Raw genomic sequence first — 18,168 nt, forward strand, 5'->3', positions numbered from 1 at the left:
AAGATAATAAGTTGTGTAAAAATATGTGAAGATGCAGTTTATAAGATCATTAATTTTATTGAAAATTCTATGGGTATAACTATTCTACATCAGTCCATTAACATAATTATTCATAACAATCTTTGCTGTTTTATCATCCATAGGTAACACAAAAGAATGAGTAACAACTCCAAATTATGGCTCTTAGTGCTTTCTTTCTTGCTTTTATTTTGCTTTATTGTCATATATGTATGCATGTGTGGATAAATCTTACCTCGACTTCTTAGGACAGTTACTGTTGCTCTATTAATGAACCTGAATATGTCGTTAATGTAATAGTGTGAATTCACTGACTTTTCATAATGGGCATGTATTGGTTTGGCACGGCCTGGTTTTTGGTAGCAGGGTGAAAGGAAACAGCAAAGCCTGGCACTGCAGAAAATTCCTGGGAAGCACAAGAGAAAGCAGATTTACACGCTATCTGAGAACAGGAAAGGCATCCTGTTTCTTTGAAGCCTGCAAACCTTGAGGAAACTAACAAACTGTCAGGCTGATGGATTTATTACAGGCCTGCAACCAGGTTGCATGTGAAGGACTGAACAAAAATTCTCACACTAAGTGTATAAGTACTGTTTTAACTCTGCAATAAACAGATTTCATTTTGCTCTCAGCTTGTGAGTCTCATTTTAATATGCTACAGCGGGGGGGGGGGGGGGGGGGGCCACAAAGATGGCTCCTGTGAGAAGCTGCTGGAAGCTTCCCACCATGTCCAGCAGAGGCAATGGCTGATGGCTCTGAAGATGGACATGCTGCTGGCCAAAATTGGGCCAATGAGAGAGGCTGGCAATGCCTCAGTGATTACATATTTAAGAAGGAAATCAAAACAAAATCACAAGTTGGGCTTCTAGTCAGAGAAGAGGAGGAGGTGAGAATATGTGAGGCAAAACAACATGGTGACACCAAGGTCAGTGAAGAAGGAGGAGGAGGAGGAGGTGCTCCAGGTGCTGGAGCCTAGATTCTTCAGCAGGCCGTGGTGAGGACCATGGTGAAGCAGGCTGTCCCCCTGCGGCCCATGGGTCCACAGGGAATGCAGAGATCTGCCACAGCCCAGGAGGGAGGTGCCCATGCCAAAGCAGGTTGATGCCTGGAAGAGGCTGTGATCCAGAAGACCCAGTGAAGAGAAGGGGCCCCTGCTTCCAGCCTGTCCTTGGATGACTGCACCCCGTGGAAGAGTGACCCACGCCACAGCAGTTTTGGGAGGACTGTGCCTATGGGGGGAATTCACACTGCAGCAGTTGTGGTATGGTTGCTGCTTGTGAGAGTGGACCCATGCTGGAGAAGTTCACAGAGAACTGTTTCCCATGGGAGGGACCCCATGGCCTCAAAGGGGAAAGACTCCTCTTCCAGAGCAGCAGAAGAAAACTCTCGGTGATGAACTGACCAAAACTCCCATGCCGTCTCCCTGCGCTATCAGTGGGAAGGAGGGAGGGGCTGGGGGGGAAATGGTGTTTTAAGGGCTTATTTTACTTCTCATTATCCTCCTCTGATCCTGCTAGTAATAACCTCATCTGGACAAACATCAATCACCTCTGAGGAGACAAGGCCCAGTGAGAAAAAAAATGACCTAATCACTATCCAGCCCTCATAGCCCAGGCAGGAGCAGGGGTAGGACTGCCAGGAACATGGCTGTGTCTGGAGGCTTACAGAGGCAGCCTGCCAACAGGTCCCACTGCACCCACCATCATGTTATTGTGTTCATGCTGACATCCTTCAATTATTCCCTGTTCCATGCTTCCAGAAGGATATTCAGTAATGTCAAAGACAGCATTTCTAGCTAATGGACTTCCTCCTGCCTAAACAGCACAGCCCCTGAAATCCAGCCATGTGAGCTTTGGAACAGTAGTCATTTACTTCCACTTCCTGGGGACATCCGACACTATCTTATTGTTTTCCTATGCTGCAGGATTCTCTGTCAGTGGCATGGTTGTATTTGATGGGTTTTTATTGACTGTGATCTGTATTCCATGTATCTTATCCTGAGTCCAGCAGATGACCAGTAATAGTCTTAATAAGATAATGGTCTTACAGGTGCAGATTTTTTTGGCATTAGGGTACATGAACCCTTTGCACAAAAAACAAAGTCGGGAAGATGTTGCATATAGGTAAAGCCTTACAAAATAAGGGCCTTGTTACCCTTGTAAAATCATGGCTCAGGCCTGCTACTTCAGCTAAGTAGAGGAGGACTATGGGAAAGTGACTCAGCTGAATTAGAGGTAGAAAAACAAGTTATATAGCCATCATATGTTCACATCATGGTGTATGGTGGTTGGTTGGATTATGTTTGTTATGTTTTAAAACTATGTAATTGATAAAGGACTAACTGATTAAAAAGGCCTGGTTTTTGAAATAAAGGACTCTCTCTTGCACCTGCCTGGGGACTCTACGTTGCATGGCTTTGTAACAACTTGTTTTTCAAACCCTCTGCCAGCAAGCCTCCGGGGTGCTGCTTACCTCTCTTGATCCCATCAGGTGGTTTAACTAGGAAGCTTAACAATAAGCCCTATCCCTGCAAGGAAGCACCATGTTATACCAGATTATTCTGTGGCTGACAGTGAATGCAGAGGCTTTCAGATAGCACAGGGATAAATCCCAAATAAAATTTTCAAGAAGAAAATTAAGTTTATGAATGGAAGGAACTCATACCAGGTTGCAAGACTTGGTTGTTGGGCTGGGTTTTGTGGGGTTTTTTTCTCTTCTAAACTTTATTTTTTTTTTTATGTTGAAGTACCAGTTAAATCCTGTTAACATGCTGCAAATCTCTGTCTTGCTGAAAAAAAGAATTTGGCACCTTTAACAAGTACCTGGCCTATATCTCTGGCCAAATAAACCCCTTGTGGACAGGGAAGGGATCAGGTAAGGAAGGGAGAATCCGCAGCAGGGAAGGCAGGGCAGAAGAAAGAAAAAATAAGATAGGGAACAAAAAAGAAGGGCAGTGAACAATTTTTTTTTAAATGGGATGGGGAACAAAAAGCAGGATAGGGAACAACAACAAAAATAGGATGGGGAACAATAAAATGAAATAGGGGACAAAAAAATGGGATAGGCAACAACCCTGCATCCAAGAGCAGGGAAGAAAGTGGCAATGCACAATTTTTACCCATTAACTTCAGCAGCCAGATGATTTCCACACTAAAGAGGATGCATGTGTACAGTTGGGACAGGGGAAAGAGGAAGGAGTCACAATGAAAAGCAGGGTTGTAAGAAAAAGCATGCAGGGGGCTGCCTGGAAGGTTTGGCAGGCTGAGGCCACCAAACCCAGTAAGATGTCCATCAGAGCAGGAAAGGCAGTTCACAAGTATTACACTCTATCTGGCTACAACCCTTATTCTCTGACTTTACCCAGCCTGAGTGAACGAATAATATTATTAAAAGACAGATGAGAGATCAAAACAGCAGCTTGGAGAAACCTAGGAAGCCTCATGACAGCCAAGGAAACCTGTACTATCTAAGGAAGAATGAGATTATAATAATTAGATCTGTTGGCAATAAGCCTTCTCAGTGCACACAGGCATGTGTGCGCTGCTGCCTTGCTCGAAAGTGGCAACATTCCTGAGGAGCTGAGAAACCCAACAGTGATATCCCAGGGGCTTCTAAATCTCTTCTCATAGAATGTAACATCAAATGGGTTTAAAAGTTGCTAAGTTGAGTGGGCTAAGTCTATGCTGTGATAAGTGTTTTATGTTGTACTAAAACTTTTGCCAAAGTTCCTTGATTGTCTATATTTTGCCAGTAACCTTTTTGTGTAATTTTTACCTCTTGAGAATATCTGGTCAGTATCTCTCCCTTGCACCTACCCAGAGCAAAGGAACTTTGGTTTACTCCCTTACATTTAAGTGTCTGGGGTGTTACACCACTCCACGAGTTTCCAGACGCTGCCAGCAGCTCACCGCTGGCCCCAGTCCAGCCACGCAGTGCCGGGAGGGAGATGGCCCACTCCATGAGTTCCAGCCACTGAGGGGGTCAGCCCTGCAACTGCCAGGAAGTTTCTTCCAGCGTTCTGGGAGCATTGACTCCTTCCAAACAAAAAAAATATTTTTTCCAGGTTTTATTTTTGTTTTCTGAGGGGAAGGGAGTTCTGGAACCACAGAGACTCGGCTGCCGTGTTGTTTTTCCTTTGTTCTCTCTCTCTGCCAGGTGGTCCAGAGAAGGGGCTTCTCCCCCATCTTTTCTTTGTCTTCTGGGCTACATGGACTGCCCCAGCGGCCGCCATCTTGTTTTCTTTATCCCTGGGGGGCCACATGACTCAGCACCTTTGTATCTAGTGGCTATTGCTGTTTCTTTTTTAGTAAACTGTTATTTTTTCACTAATGTCTTCTTGCATTTGTGTCTTGAAAACTAAGGGGAGGTAACTTATTTAGGAATCTACGCCCTGTAAATTGTCTTAAACCCAATCTTCACACAAGAACATCCTACAGGCTCAACTGTACCTCTACATGCTTCATGGAACCATGAAGTTCCTGCAGTCACTACAGTTCACTAGCAAAAAAATGGCAGTGCCCCTAAGATACACATAAATATTTTTGCATACTCCTAGGTCCTGCAGAAGACCTCATGCATGATGTTCATATTCAGCCTGCAAACTCCTCTCATTAGCTTCCCAACCAATGCTCTCATTTAGTTATGTGCTTCAACCTCCCTCCAGCACATTAAAAAACCAATGGCTACAGTTTCTTATGTTACTTTTAATCAAGTTCACTGCTTTTTTGTTAAAATAATTGGCTGATCAAACCCATTGCTTCCAAGATGACATTCCTCCTAATGCTTAAATCAATAGACAGAGATGCTCATAAGAGAGCTAATATGGCCTCAGCTGAGTGTAGGTGCTGCGAAAACAAGGCTACAGCTTTTCATTCATGTCACTGGATGATGTGGAAGAGACATGAGAAGAGAGAAGCTGGAAGCACATGATGGATGTGTCTACTGTAATCAAGTGGATAAACAGAATTACTGAAATAAGTGGAAAATTATATTCTTATACTTATTAGCCTATCAAGAGGAGATGAAGGCTTTACTGGTTTACACTTCCCGTCAAGCTCAGTGTAACATTTGTAGATGTGTAGAAAAGGTCAGAAGCATTAAGGGATAGGGACAACTCACCAACAGATCTACCTCTTGACATCCAGTTAGAAGGATCCAAGAGTTACATCACTGGATGCTCTACAACCACCACACTGGTAAACTAATGGCCTCTGACAGGTTCATGATTTGATTGGATTTCTTAAAAGAAAAAAAAGATGAACACAAAAAAGCCAAACCCAAGTTGGTTTACTGAAGCTTTTCTTGGTGAACTTCAGACTTCTCAGCACACCTTATTTCTTTATGCAAATATTCACCTTGGCTGCTAAATTTCTACAACTCCTCAATTACAAGCTTTCACAACATCAGCCATCACCTTATCATGATGCAAGTTTAAAGCACTTCCAATAAAACTTGACTGTAAGGCCTGTATTGTCTCACAACAGCCAGAACTGGACAGAAAAGACATTATATCCCCAGGCACTCATGCTCCACCTGCTGCAAGGGGCTAGCCCAGATCAAGGACCAAGGGACTCAAGGAAGGAGAAGAAATGTGATCTGACATGACTATTACAAGAAACAGTAGACTTAGTTTTCTGGGGTGGAACCTACCTCCTGCAAGGCTACCAAGCCTTCTCCAGAAACATCTGGCTAAACTGGATGGATCAGATTCAACAGATTCAACCCTCAAAGTTTCATTTGACTGGACTCACTTGTCTCTCTACAGATGTCTGTATGCATGGATGAGGAGCAGAGCAGGAGACCTGTAGCTGCCACAGGTCTGGAAGATTGTCCTCCTTGCTGCATTGCTATCCTCCTGGCACAGGGAAAACTCATGCTGATGGCTCATCCTCCCCCACCATGCCCTTCACTACTGAAATGTGCAGTAAGGAGGAAGACACGTTTCTGCTGAATGAAACAAGTGTAATGGGAGGTGCTCAAGGAAAACCTTAGCTAAGCTAGCAAGGGATGACTGTAGTAAACCCCATAGATTTAGGAAAAGCACCATGGAGGATATGAACAATAGGAATGCTGAAACAGCAAAAGAAAATTCCTGTTTCCCTGTCCTCCACCCTTAACCTACCTCTGTAACTCTATAAGGCAATGTCATGTTAACCCCTTACCCATTGGTCAAGCTTGGATCCTTTCCAACCCTATAAAAGAAGCATACTGTACCCCATTAGGGGAGAAAGAAGAAGAGCAGAGACCCTTCACGGACCTCCCCAAATAAAGCCATCTTTGTGGAACAGCCTGCGCCTTCTCCTCTCTCTCCGTCTGCTGCAGCCTCCAGCCCAGGGCACCACTACCTAGCAAGCAGAGCTGAAATCCTAAGAGCTTGCAATCACTATAGAGCTGATAATCACCATGCTTGCTAGGTGGTAGCCCCGCGGCATTGGCATGAGCGAGCTAGGTTCGGGCACCCGGTCCCTACCCAGGGACTGAGCTCCTGAGCCCTACTGCTCTGCTTTATAATAACGCTGAATGAGAGGTTTATTAGATGACTATGAAAACCAGAGCATGGGAAAGGCTGTCACTTTCTCCCCCACAGCCCTAAATAGAGAAGAACATAAGGAAAATCACTCTCCAAGCTGACAAAAAAGGAAGATAATCCACAGTTTAAAAAAAAAAAAAGAAAAATGAAAGTGCATATAGTGACAGTAGAAGGGGAAGGGATAGAAAAGGCAGCCTCTTGCTGCAGCTGTAATGGGAAAGGCTGTCAGGAGCAGAGAGGGGCAGAGCATCATCCCCAGATCCTTTGGGAACTGGAGGTTCACCAAACACAGCAGCTCCAGTTTCAAGGCAAGTTCATGGACCATGGATGATGCTGAAAAGCCACTGCACTACTGCCTCATCTCCTCCAGGTGATGCAGTCAGTCAAGACCTTGGTCTCAACAGGAAACTGCAGCAAGCCTGGGCACAGCCTAGCCAAGCTTTTGAGGACAGATTTTATCCAGTCTTCAGCATGCAAATGCTCTATGTGAGCTACGTGGTAGAACTTGAAATGTCATTATTAAGAGCAGTAACAATATAATACCTGATTATCCATCCCAGCAGGTATGCAGCGAGGCTAAGCTCAAGGCTGGAAAAGCGTTTTGAACTGCAGAAGACCAGTACAGGCAGGAGACTGGGGAGAAATCAACCACTAGCTTTTCACTGCAAGCTTGGTGGTCATGCACAAGCACAAAGTCCTGGGACAACAGCATGGCAGCATGGAATAGTTTGGGTTGGAAGGGACCTTTAAAAATCATCTAGCATTATCTCATCACACCCTCCCTGGCAGCATCCCTGGGGCCAGCTTCTCCTCCCCATGTTCAAGACAATTTAGGTTATTTCCTTAAAGAAAATGTAGTGATTTACTAAAGGTACTTCTAAGTTAACTGATCTGCTTGCACACAGACAGATATTTAAGCTTACAGTTGCTGCAGACTCTCCTTGGAGGCAAGAAGAAATCTGCATTTCACTTTTCCACCCTCTTTCTTACAGCCTGTAATTTCTTATCTTTGAGACATGCACTCCTCTGTCAAATTTGGCTGAAATTAGTCCCTGAGTTAAAAAGAGCTTCCAGAGGAATAGCAAGTGGCAGCCACTCTGAGTTACATAAGCTTCATTTCTGTTAATTAAAAAAAAAAGCAAGCACAGAAACAGTAAATAAATTTTTCACCCAATGTAATGAAAATATATATTAAACAAACAATATGCAAATATCCTTTTTCAGAGCCAGTTCTGAGAAAGATGATGTGTACTTCACAGATGCTCTGAAACTCAGGAGGGAAGGAGAGAGGCCAACACCCTGGGGTGAATCTTTGTGTTAAAAGCATCCTGGCAAGGGAGGAATGTTGCAATTCTGCTGACAACTAAGCGCTCCACAGGGTTACAGTGTCTTGCCCACCACTGATGCTGCTCTGAGCACCTGCAAAGGCAAGTAAAAGCACTCCTCTACCTGCACCAGGCCGTCACGGGGATGGACAGAGCAGGGATGCAGAAAGGGATGGAATACCCACTGTTCACCAGAAGAGCTTTCCAGAAGCGTGCATTTCATTGCAGAGCTGCCATAAGGATGCAAGAATCTGCTGATCTCAAAAGAAGGGGAAAAAACTGTTGGATAAAGCTATTCATCACTTTGTCACAGCTAGTGCCTTGAAGCTCTTCATCCCCATCCATGGCCTCCTCTTCCTTTACAGGCATCTGTAGCCATCGCGGTGAGACCCCATGGACACTGAAAACTCCAAGTAATTTTTCAATAATGAAATATGCACATGGCAAGAAAAATAAATAAATAATTTTCAAAAGCACTCCTCACCTTCATGTCCTGCTGTAAAACCTCCAGCTCTAAAAATTATTGCTGCAAGTTTTAGAATCACCAGCCTGGCTTCCTGAGCTAGAGAAAAATGTAATCAAAGATGTCTCCAAGGCATTTACTCAGCTGGAAATATACCCTGATTTAAGGGAATACAGCTCCCGTGGGTACAGGCATCTTCCCCCATCTCCTCTCACCATGCAAAGCAGACCACCTTAAACATAAAACATTTCTCTATTATTAAACTCCAGCTGACAACCACAGCACAACCACAATCCTTCCTGCTTTCTTTTCCTTTCTTGCCCAGGAATCCAACATGGTATTTTTGACAACACATTATGAAAATCCCCTCTAGCTTCATTGCAGTTGAACATGGCACCCAGGAGCCCTCCAACCCAAGGGGTCTGCTTCCGGTTGGGTGGGTGGTAGAGAGAGATGCCAGAACCCAAAAGCAAATCAGCATTTGCAGACTACTGCTTTGGGCTGGCTTGGTAGTGTTGTAGTGCGTTTTTATACTTTGTAATACTTTGAAGTAGTTTTGTTTTGTATCCCCATATTTTTCCCAAATGGTTTATCCCAAACTGTACCCCCCTCCCTTTACCTGTGTTATCCCTCTCCCGGGATGAGATCATCCCCAAACCCCCACCCTGGCTCTCTGTCAATCACTCAGCATCCCATCCGCTCCATCCAGAAGTTTCGGTCCAAGTCGTCGAGTGATTAGCCAGAGGCTAGGAGTCAGCCCCCCAAGCCTTGCCCCATACGCTGTCCTATATGTCTATCCCCCAGCATCCATCCCTTAGGGTCACTTATTGGTTAGTTAAATGTTATCTACTTTCGGTTTCCACCTCCCTTTAAATGTAACCTTGGCACATCTCCCGGGGCTCTCGGCAGGAGGCCCCCTGAGGTGCAGGAGCTCCTTTGGGACTCCTAATAAAACCTTGGATTAACCCCTGCTAAGAGTCGGCCCTTTATCTTCTACTGATGTCTCTGGTGTCTCTTCTGCTGCAAAGGCAACCAGCCTAGGTGCCCTCAGTACCCTCGGGGCATAGGAGAGTGTCTCCCCGCTGTCGGCCATGTCAGGGCTGCCCCCCCGGTGTCTGCTGACTCAGGACTGGCCGAGGGCTCCTGAGAGGCTCGCAGAGGGACCAAGACAGGTAGGATCTAGATCATACCATAGCCCTACTTGGAGTGCACGCTTCTCTGCAGAACAAAAAAGTCCTTTAAAATATACTCCAGGATAATTCATGCAAGATCCCCTATTAGCAAACACTAAGATGTGTTTTCACAGACATGAACACCCTTCAAAGTCCTCTGCAGAAGATGGTGCCCCTAAAACAGTGCCTCCATGGACCAAGTAGCAGAAGAAGCAGCTCGCAATCACAGACACAGACAAACCCAGCTGTGCAAAGCAGCTGCCCCAGCCCCGATCTCACCCAAGGTTATGTCATCTGTGACCAGCTCCAGGCCAGTTGGCAAAGCTTTGGCTTCACAAAGGAGGTGCTCAATGCTTGGAATGGCCAAGACCCCTGAATTATCTACAATGCAATTCTGTTCTAGCTCAAAAGATTGTGCTTGCAGACAGACTCCTGAGATTTAATCAAACGATGCAAAACACTTGAGATTGTATATACTTATTTGCAGAAGACCTCAGTGCTAGCTTGGGGATGGACTGGGTGCCCTCCCTGCCACGTGGCACAGCACACCTGATGGCAGAGACCTGGACTGTTGCAGCATGCTACACCGCTATATTGCAGTCTCTCAAGCCACCCTTCCCACGCCAACCCAAGTGCTCATCTCCCATGCCAGTGATCACCCAACACAACCAGCAGCAGAGGGATGGCGACAGCTTGGTTGTGAACACCAACTTCTCCCAAGCTTCTCCCAAGGTCCCAGTGAACACAAGCCAAGCAACACAGCTCCTCCAGGATTTTGCAAGTTCAAAAGCATTTTTCAGAATTAATTATGAACCCCATTAATGGTTCCCCATCACAGGTGGCTGAGAAAGCTGGTGGCAGCTGTGTGTCTCCCTGTAGTTTCTGCTCCAGCATGGGGCAGGCTCCAGTGGTGATGAACCCTTCCCAGGTCAGCACAGGCTGTACAAACCAGTCCCAGTGAGCCAGGACAGCTCCAGAGGGAGAGGGAAGGTTGGTTGGGTTGTTTTCTTTTGCATTAAGGCAAATTAAAATTGCTGGTGAGAAATTAGAAGCTTGTGGAAGCCCACATGCATCCTCAGATCACCCAGGCATGACATGACACCAAGGGATGAAGCGCACCACACAGCCGCCCAGCTCCACTCCCCATCTCAGGGACATCCCCATCATGGACGTGTCATCCCATCCATAATCCTTTCTATCTTGCCACTTGAGAGATGCAAATGACTTCCATCACCACCCAACAGCATGGTGAACACAACCATGCTAAGGAAGAAGATGAAGCTGAGCCAGTGCTGGTGGCCACAGAGGAGATGCCCTCAATAAATGGTTGCACATTATAAAATACTCTTGTGACAGGCTCCTAGCCAACAGGTGTGGCAGGATTTGGTCCTACAGAGATAGCAGAGGCAGAAGTTTAAGTTGTATCACCACAGTTTCTCCTACCACCTAAGAAACAAGGTTTTTCTTCTCCTGTACCACAACTGTTACATGCCTGGAGGACAGAGGAGGCCAAGGATTGTCTCTATAGGAGATGGGAGTAGTGACTTTTCTGAAGTAAGCATAAGACCACATCTAGTCAAGCTGTGGTCCCTAAAGCCTCAGAGGTCCATGGACTGCCTCAAAGGAGTCTCCAAAGCTAACTCAAAACAGTAAAGATCTCAAATCCATTACTTTCCATAACAAATTTTTCGCAATCCACCCACAATAGAGACACCATCCCCATTCCTGGCCACTGTTGAAGTACATCGACATTGCAGAAGCCTGACCATGGCACAGCGCAAAGTAGATGTGGAAGAAACAAAACCTCTCTTTTTAGCAGGAAAGTTGATGGCTAAATGCACAAAAGTTTTGAGAGTATCCCATGTTATTCCCATTTCAGTCTGAATGAAACAGGAAATGTATTTTTCTTAGGATCACTAGCAAGGCATCTATGCTATAAATGAATATATATATATATGCACACACACACACATAAAAAAATAAAAATAAAATAGCCAGGGCCTCAAACAGAAAATTATTGGTTAGCTACAGTAGTGCTTTATTTTGGATGATTCAGTAACATGCTAATTATACTCAGGTAGCAGAACTGTACCTTCTCCAAGAAGTTTCAGAACATCCCAAGGCTTATCCAGAAGCCTCAATGCTTCCAGATTTTCAAGACAGGAAGAGCTGTCCTTTTCCCAACCTGATGAAGACTATGAGTTACCCCAAACAGAACACCACACTGTTAAATTTGAAACTAAACAGTGGTATAAGTAATGTAAATGTCTCAATACTTATGCAAAACATAAAAACAGTGAAATAATTAACAATATTCAATTGCTCCATTGAAATAGTAAGGCAATATACTAAATGTGCCCCAAAGAGCTCCTGAAATAGCTCTTGTCTTGGGGTGATTTTATGATGATACTCTATTCCCTGATCGTCTGCTCTATGCCCAGAAATGGTTGCTGAAGCTTTAAGGTGGGTCCAGGGGGAGAGGGGGGAGCCTCAGGGCTTTTTGGCAGGCTTTCTTCAAAGCTTCACTCCCCAGGCATCCGTGGTGCCTTGTGGACTGCGGTGGTTTTTTTTTGCTTAGCTAGTTTGGGGTTTTGTTAGCTTAGGTAACAAGTTGTTTTTTTTCTTTCCCTGGCCTTGGAGACTGTGACAGCATTCCTTTGGCAGCTTTTTTCTTGAATTGGACAGTTTGGTTTTGGTCCAAGGTCAGAGATAACAATCGACAGGAGAGGAATTGGCCAGGGACCAGCGGGAAGGCATGGGGCTGCTCCCTTTCGGCCCCAGAGCTCGGAAAAGCCAAACTGACAAGAGAAAAGGACACCAAATCCACCTGCTTCATCCGCTGTGAAGAGGGGACCAACACCAGAGATTCACCAGGTTCTCATATGTTTGCCCGAGCTCCTGCATGAACCTTTTGTTTGTTTTTTTTCCTTGAGACAGGAGCCGACGCCTTTTTTTTTTTTTTTGTGCCATGTGGGCACTCTGTCAATAAATGGTTGAGGTTTTTTTCACTTTCATCCACTAGTATTCATCTCTTATTGGCAGAAAATTATTGTTGGAACACTTTTTTTTAGAGGAAACACTCATTCCAGAGTGTTTTTCTTCTAAACTTGTCTCTAAACCGAGACACTCATCTGCTGCCCCCAGCTTCCTTAGATACCATAGGGTCTTGCTATATTTTTAGCTATAGCTCCTTACAAATACACAAAACCCCAAAGACTCACTTGAGCAGCAAGAACATGAAATTAAATAAGATCCAGGAGGGTTTTCTTGCTGTTCTGCAGAGATCAGCAGACAAAAACTCAACCAGCGATAACTACCACAATTTCATACCACTCCTGCTGGGAAAAGACCAAGCAGCAGCAAGGATGAAAAGAGGAAACAGGAGAGAAACACAAAATGGAATGGGAGAATCAGTGAGCAAAATTTGTCCTCACCAGGAGACCCCGGTAGAGTGAACACCAGGGAACGCTTCATCCCAAAGTGAGGATGCTGAGAGAGCAAAAAAAGTATTTTTCTCATTCGAGATCAAGTGCTGAAGGAGAGACATCTAAAGATAAAGCTCAGCACCTTGTCAGCTCCCACAGTTTAGATCAAGGGCTAACAAGTATCAAGTATGTTTTCATGCTTTGCACATTATTTTTCACACCTCTCAGGAACCCTGCATAGACCACTCCCATCCCATTTGTGGATGAGGTTGACTCAGCTATGGAAATGAAGGTGTCAAACCCAGCCAAGCCCCTCAGGAAGCTCATTCCTCTCCCAAATCCCATTGCAAGTGGCAGAGCTGATGTTTAATTTATCTCCACAGTTTCTCCAGTCTCCCATCAGCAGGGGAGCTCCTGGGTGCTAGACTTAACCCTCCAGGTCACCTGAGACAAGTCACTTCCACACATCACTTTCACCTTCAGCATCCAACCACTGCTCCTCTGCTTTCCTTTAAAAGCATCCAAAGATCTTCTAAATTGTTTTAAAAAATGCTTCCTAAGAGCTGGACAAGTTCAACAAGACACTAACCACAACACCTCAAATTCACAGAGCCCTCTGGTACAGTATCCACACTGCAAGAAGGGCTCAGATAGAGCTCAGAAGGAAGAAGCATCACATACAAGCACAGCCTGAACTTCCTCAGACACCACTCATCTTGTTACCAGATGATAAATTGTCTATACCTGGTGAGCTAACACAATGCTTGTTCTACCAAAACCATTGGCCTATGGAATTACACAGTGCCCATTGTGTAAGAAGGAGAACTGGAAGTTCACCAGCATCGGTGCCTTGCCAACTCAACCAGGTTGACTGGAATATTGGGGTCCCCGACCACTAAGGACCACCAGAGAGACCCCCAGGACAGAAGAAGGCATGCGTAAAGGGGAGGGGAAATATGTTAATGATTTTGGGGAAATGATTATCATATGTATGTTTAGTCCAAGACAATCAATGAATATGTATGTAGAATACAGTATATAAGCAGAAAATTTCCTGTACCCAGTATTCACAGATTTGGGAGGAGCTATGCCCCATCATGCATCCGGCCAAATAAAGAATGCCTGCTTCTTAATGCTACGTTGGTGTTAAGGAGTTTCTTTATTTTACTGAATTTTTGGTAACAATCTCTCTGCCAAAGATAACACACTTAAAGCAGGGAAACCACAACCTACACATTTTACCCAAGGCTTGAGAATAAAGTCCAGTGCAAGGTTTTGCTCTTGGACCTCAGGATCATCAATGGCACAGCAAAGTCTTTATGGTACAGTCCTTATGGGGAAACATAATGTATATCAACACAATAAAATATTTTTTTCACTCACTGGAGACAGAGTGTGGATATTTGCTTGTCAGGGTCACATAAGCTGCAAGGGGAGTGGGATGCTTCCCTCTCCATCCCATGTGGCACTCCCCTGCCATCATCTGGATGCTCAGAGGATAGTCCACCATCAAAAAGCCTTTCTAGATTTTGGAGGGGAGTGACTATTAAATCTCCTGGCTTTATTTTGGTATCTTTGGGTTGAGAGAAACAACCTGGAAGCTCAGTATATCTTCTGCTCCTTCACACCTTTTTTATTTCTGTTAACAAGGCCATGACTTCAAGCTTCATCCCATACCTACTTGAGTGGTGGAGGAAGAATAATGGATTACTGAAGCAGGAGTGAAAGTGACACAAATGGACATGGGGAAACAGCCTATTTCAGAGGAGCCATCAGGTCTCCAGAGAGCCCCCGGGCACTCCAGCCCTCCACATCATACTGCACCTGCCCCTTTCCAATCTAATGGTATTGCTACCTTATCCAGTGTGGGGTCTTACTGGTGGGGGTCTCATCCCTTCCAGAGGAGCCTAACACACGTAACAGCCCCAGGAGATGAATCTTAGTCTCATTTTATGGAAAAACAACTCCAAGGACTGAGTTTTGAGGCATTGGAATGCTAGGGATAACCAGCAAATGTGCCTCCAGCTGTTCAGCATTGCTGGGGGCAGCTGTGGCAAAAGTCTCACAACTGCCGACTGCTCCGCTGCCACAACATCTGTTTTCCCCTACTGTCACCCACAGCCCCTGAGACCACATGCAGCCAGAATGACTCTGCAGGAAAATTATAACCATAAAATAACAACAAAATTGAGTCCCTGCTGTGTCCTCACTTGCTACACCCAAACCCAATCCTGCACCAAAGACAAGGAAAGCACCTCCCAGGAGGTGGGAGATGCTCCCACCTCGGTACCACCCAGCAGCATTCCCACTGGGAACGTCCCCCCTGTGAAGATGCACAAGCCTAAACCAGGTGGTACCATTGTGTCTGCTGTACAGGAACCTCCGCCACCTTTGCTGCGGCAGGGACCACCATGAACAGTAGTTATTGCGATGGGGACCCAATGGGTCTCCCTCTCCTTTTTGTCCGTAGGGGGCTCGCCGGAGGACCCGGAGAGAGAGGTCAGCCCTGCCCTTTGGCAGGGCTAATGAAGCTGCCAGGAAGCTTCCAGAGGCCGGGAGCGTACCCAAATCCGGCCCTGGACCTTGCCGCCGCAGTTACCGCCCTGCCCGCCGCTCACCTTCTCCAGGAGAGGGAATATCATGGGGGGAGGGAGGGCTCCAAGTCCACGCACAGAATGTCATCGAAGGGGGGGAAACCCACCCGGGACGAGGCCACTCGGGTAGCACCGTCGCTGGTACCAGATGAGAAACCGGGTCCGTGTGCAAAACAACACCCCAGACCCACGACAGCCCGGCGCGTGGGGGTTTGATTCTTTCCTAGGGAGACAAAGGCCGGACGTGCTCACCCCCCCGCTTCGCCGCTGCTTTGTCATGCCCACCCCCCTCCGCCCCGGCCTTACCGTACGGGGCACCGGGTGCAATCAGACCCCCGCCGGGAGGTTCATGGGCGCAGCGCTGTGGTGCGGGGAAAATGCGGAGGGACACTAGGAACGTCACCCACCGGGGAAGAAAATCCGGCTCTGCAGAGACAAGCCGGGACGGCCAGGGAGTGACGCACCGCCCACTCGGACCGGACCAGACCCGCCCCGCCCCGCCACCAGCCTTCCCGTCGGGCCTGTCGGGAGAAGTAGTTCGGGCCTGGACCTGGGTCCAGCCTGCCCGCCACGGCCGGATCACCCGGGCCCCGAGGCTCTGCCGGTGCCCCCGCAACTTCCGAGAGGCCAGCCCGGCGGGGCGACTGAGACCGACCAGGTCGCAGAGCAACCTTTGTGGTGCTACTTACTTCCCCCTACACACACACCTTTCCCTGCCCGGGCTGAACACTGTGAGTCCCATGTTCCTATCCTCATCCTTTGGGATTCAGACCTAGAACCACATCGTCTCCGGTCCATCCCTCCTCCTCATGGCCATCGAGCTTACAGGAGAGTGATTTCTACTGAGCTTAAAGGAAGGAAACAGCAAGTGTTTCAGAATCCTTGAAAGGTTTGGACTGGAACATAAAGATTATCTAGTTCCAACCCCCTGCTATGGGCAGGGACATCTTCCACTAGACCAGGTTGCTCAGAGCTCCATCCAACCTGACCTTGAACACTTTAGGGAATGGGGAACCACAGCTTCTCTGGGCAACCTATGCCAGTGCCTCACCACCCTCATAGTCAAAAATTTCTTCCCAGTATCTAATCTAAACATGCCCTTTGTCAGTTTGAAGCCATTGCCCCTTGTCCTATCACTCCATGCCCTTGTCCAAAGTCCCTCTCCAGCTCTCTTGTAGCCTCTTTAGGTATTGGAAGGTGTGAAAAATGCCAATCACTCGTTTTTAAAATTTTAAAAGTTTAATAGTTATAAAATGGTTATAAAAATAGTAATATAATTAGAGTAATAAAACTTTGAGCAATTGGGATTAGGACAATATGAGACAATAAAAACAAAGAGTTACAGACAGTCCGGGTACCTCTTTCTGGGCAAAATAAGCCTGAAAAAGGACACACATTAACAGAGGATTAACCCTTAAAAGCAATAGCCTGTTGCATATTCATACATCTAGTACATGATGCATAAATTCAATTCAAACAAAGGATTCAGACTGGTCAGTCTCAGCTTCTTCCTCTTAATCCTGACAGCATCTTCAGGGCTGAGCGAGGCAGGAAGAAGTTAGTTTCTTCTGATACGAGAGCAATACATTATTTTTCTCTGAAAGATTTAGGTGTCCTGTGGCTGCTATCTCGGTGCAAGTCCTCTCTTTTAAAAAACTATCTTACATAGCATAGTTTCTATTTTAACATTATGTTATAACCTAAAACTATATTTAACACACTACTTAAGAGAATTAATACAGCATAACTTTCTAACATAACACATATAATATTCATTTTAAAATTTGAGAAAAGCCAATCATAAAACACACATTTTTCACAGAAGGTGCTTTAAGGTCTCCTTGGCACCTTCTCCAGGATGAACAATCCCAACTCTCTCAGCCTGTCTCCATAGCAGAGGTGCTCCAGCCCTCTGAGCATCTCTGTGGCTGCCTCTAGATTCGCTCCAGCAGGTCTATGTCCTTCTTATGTTGTGGGCTCCAGAGCTGAATGCGGTACCACAGGTGGGGTCTCACCAGAGCAGAGTAGAGGGGCTGAATCCCCCTCCCTTGACCTGCCTTTGATGCAGCTCAGGACACAGTTGGCTTTCTGGCCCGAGTGCACAGTGCCAGGTTATGTTGAGCTTCTCATCCACCAATACCCCTAAGTCATTCTCCTCAGGGCTGCTCTCCATCCATTTTCTGCCCAGCCTTTACTTGCACTTGGGATTGCCCCAATCCAGATGCAGGACCTTGTACTTGGCCTTGTTGAACTTCATGTGGTTCACACAGGCCCACCTCTCAAGCCTGTCTAGGTCCTTCTGGATAGCAAATAATCAAAGCGCTTCCATATAAATGCACACAACTCTGAGTTGAGAAATGTAAAGAAAAATAATTCAAACACCTTTTAAACACCCTTCTAGCTAACTGGATCAATTTAGCCCCTTCAGACCTGCTCAAATGTTCCTACAAGGGATTTAAACCACTTTTTCTTTACCCCACCAGGCTCTCAAAAACACTGACCCAACAATCATTCCCTTTTTCTTATTTCTTGGGCAATATTCAAGAGGTTAACTTTATTTCTGACCATGGATTCTTTGTTGCTTTCTGTCTGGTTCTGCTGTAACATTAATCCGGATAAATGGATCATGTTAATGAACATCA

At 45.9% G+C, this 18,168-nt stretch overlaps 1 protein-coding gene across 5 annotated transcripts in view; it reads right to left on the reverse strand.

The window, feature by feature from the left end:
* The window catches only part of LOC118701491 (CBP80/20-dependent translation initiation factor-like), a 442,809-nt gene extending 426,845 nt beyond the window's left edge, over positions 1–15,964 (reverse strand). For all 5 annotated transcript variants that reach the window (XM_036406131.2, XM_036406130.2, XM_036406129.2 and 2 more), the window contains exon 1: positions 15,833–15,964. The gene's annotated coding sequence lies outside the window, so the exon portion shown is untranslated. The remainder of the gene's footprint in view (positions 1–15,832) is intronic.
* Between the last annotated feature and the right edge of the window lie 2,204 nt (positions 15,965–18,168).

Source organism: Molothrus ater, chromosome W (genome assembly GCF_012460135.2).
Source record: "Molothrus ater isolate BHLD 08-10-18 breed brown headed cowbird chromosome W, BPBGC_Mater_1.1, whole genome shotgun sequence".
NCBI lineage: Eukaryota > Metazoa > Chordata > Aves > Passeriformes > Icteridae > Molothrus > Molothrus ater.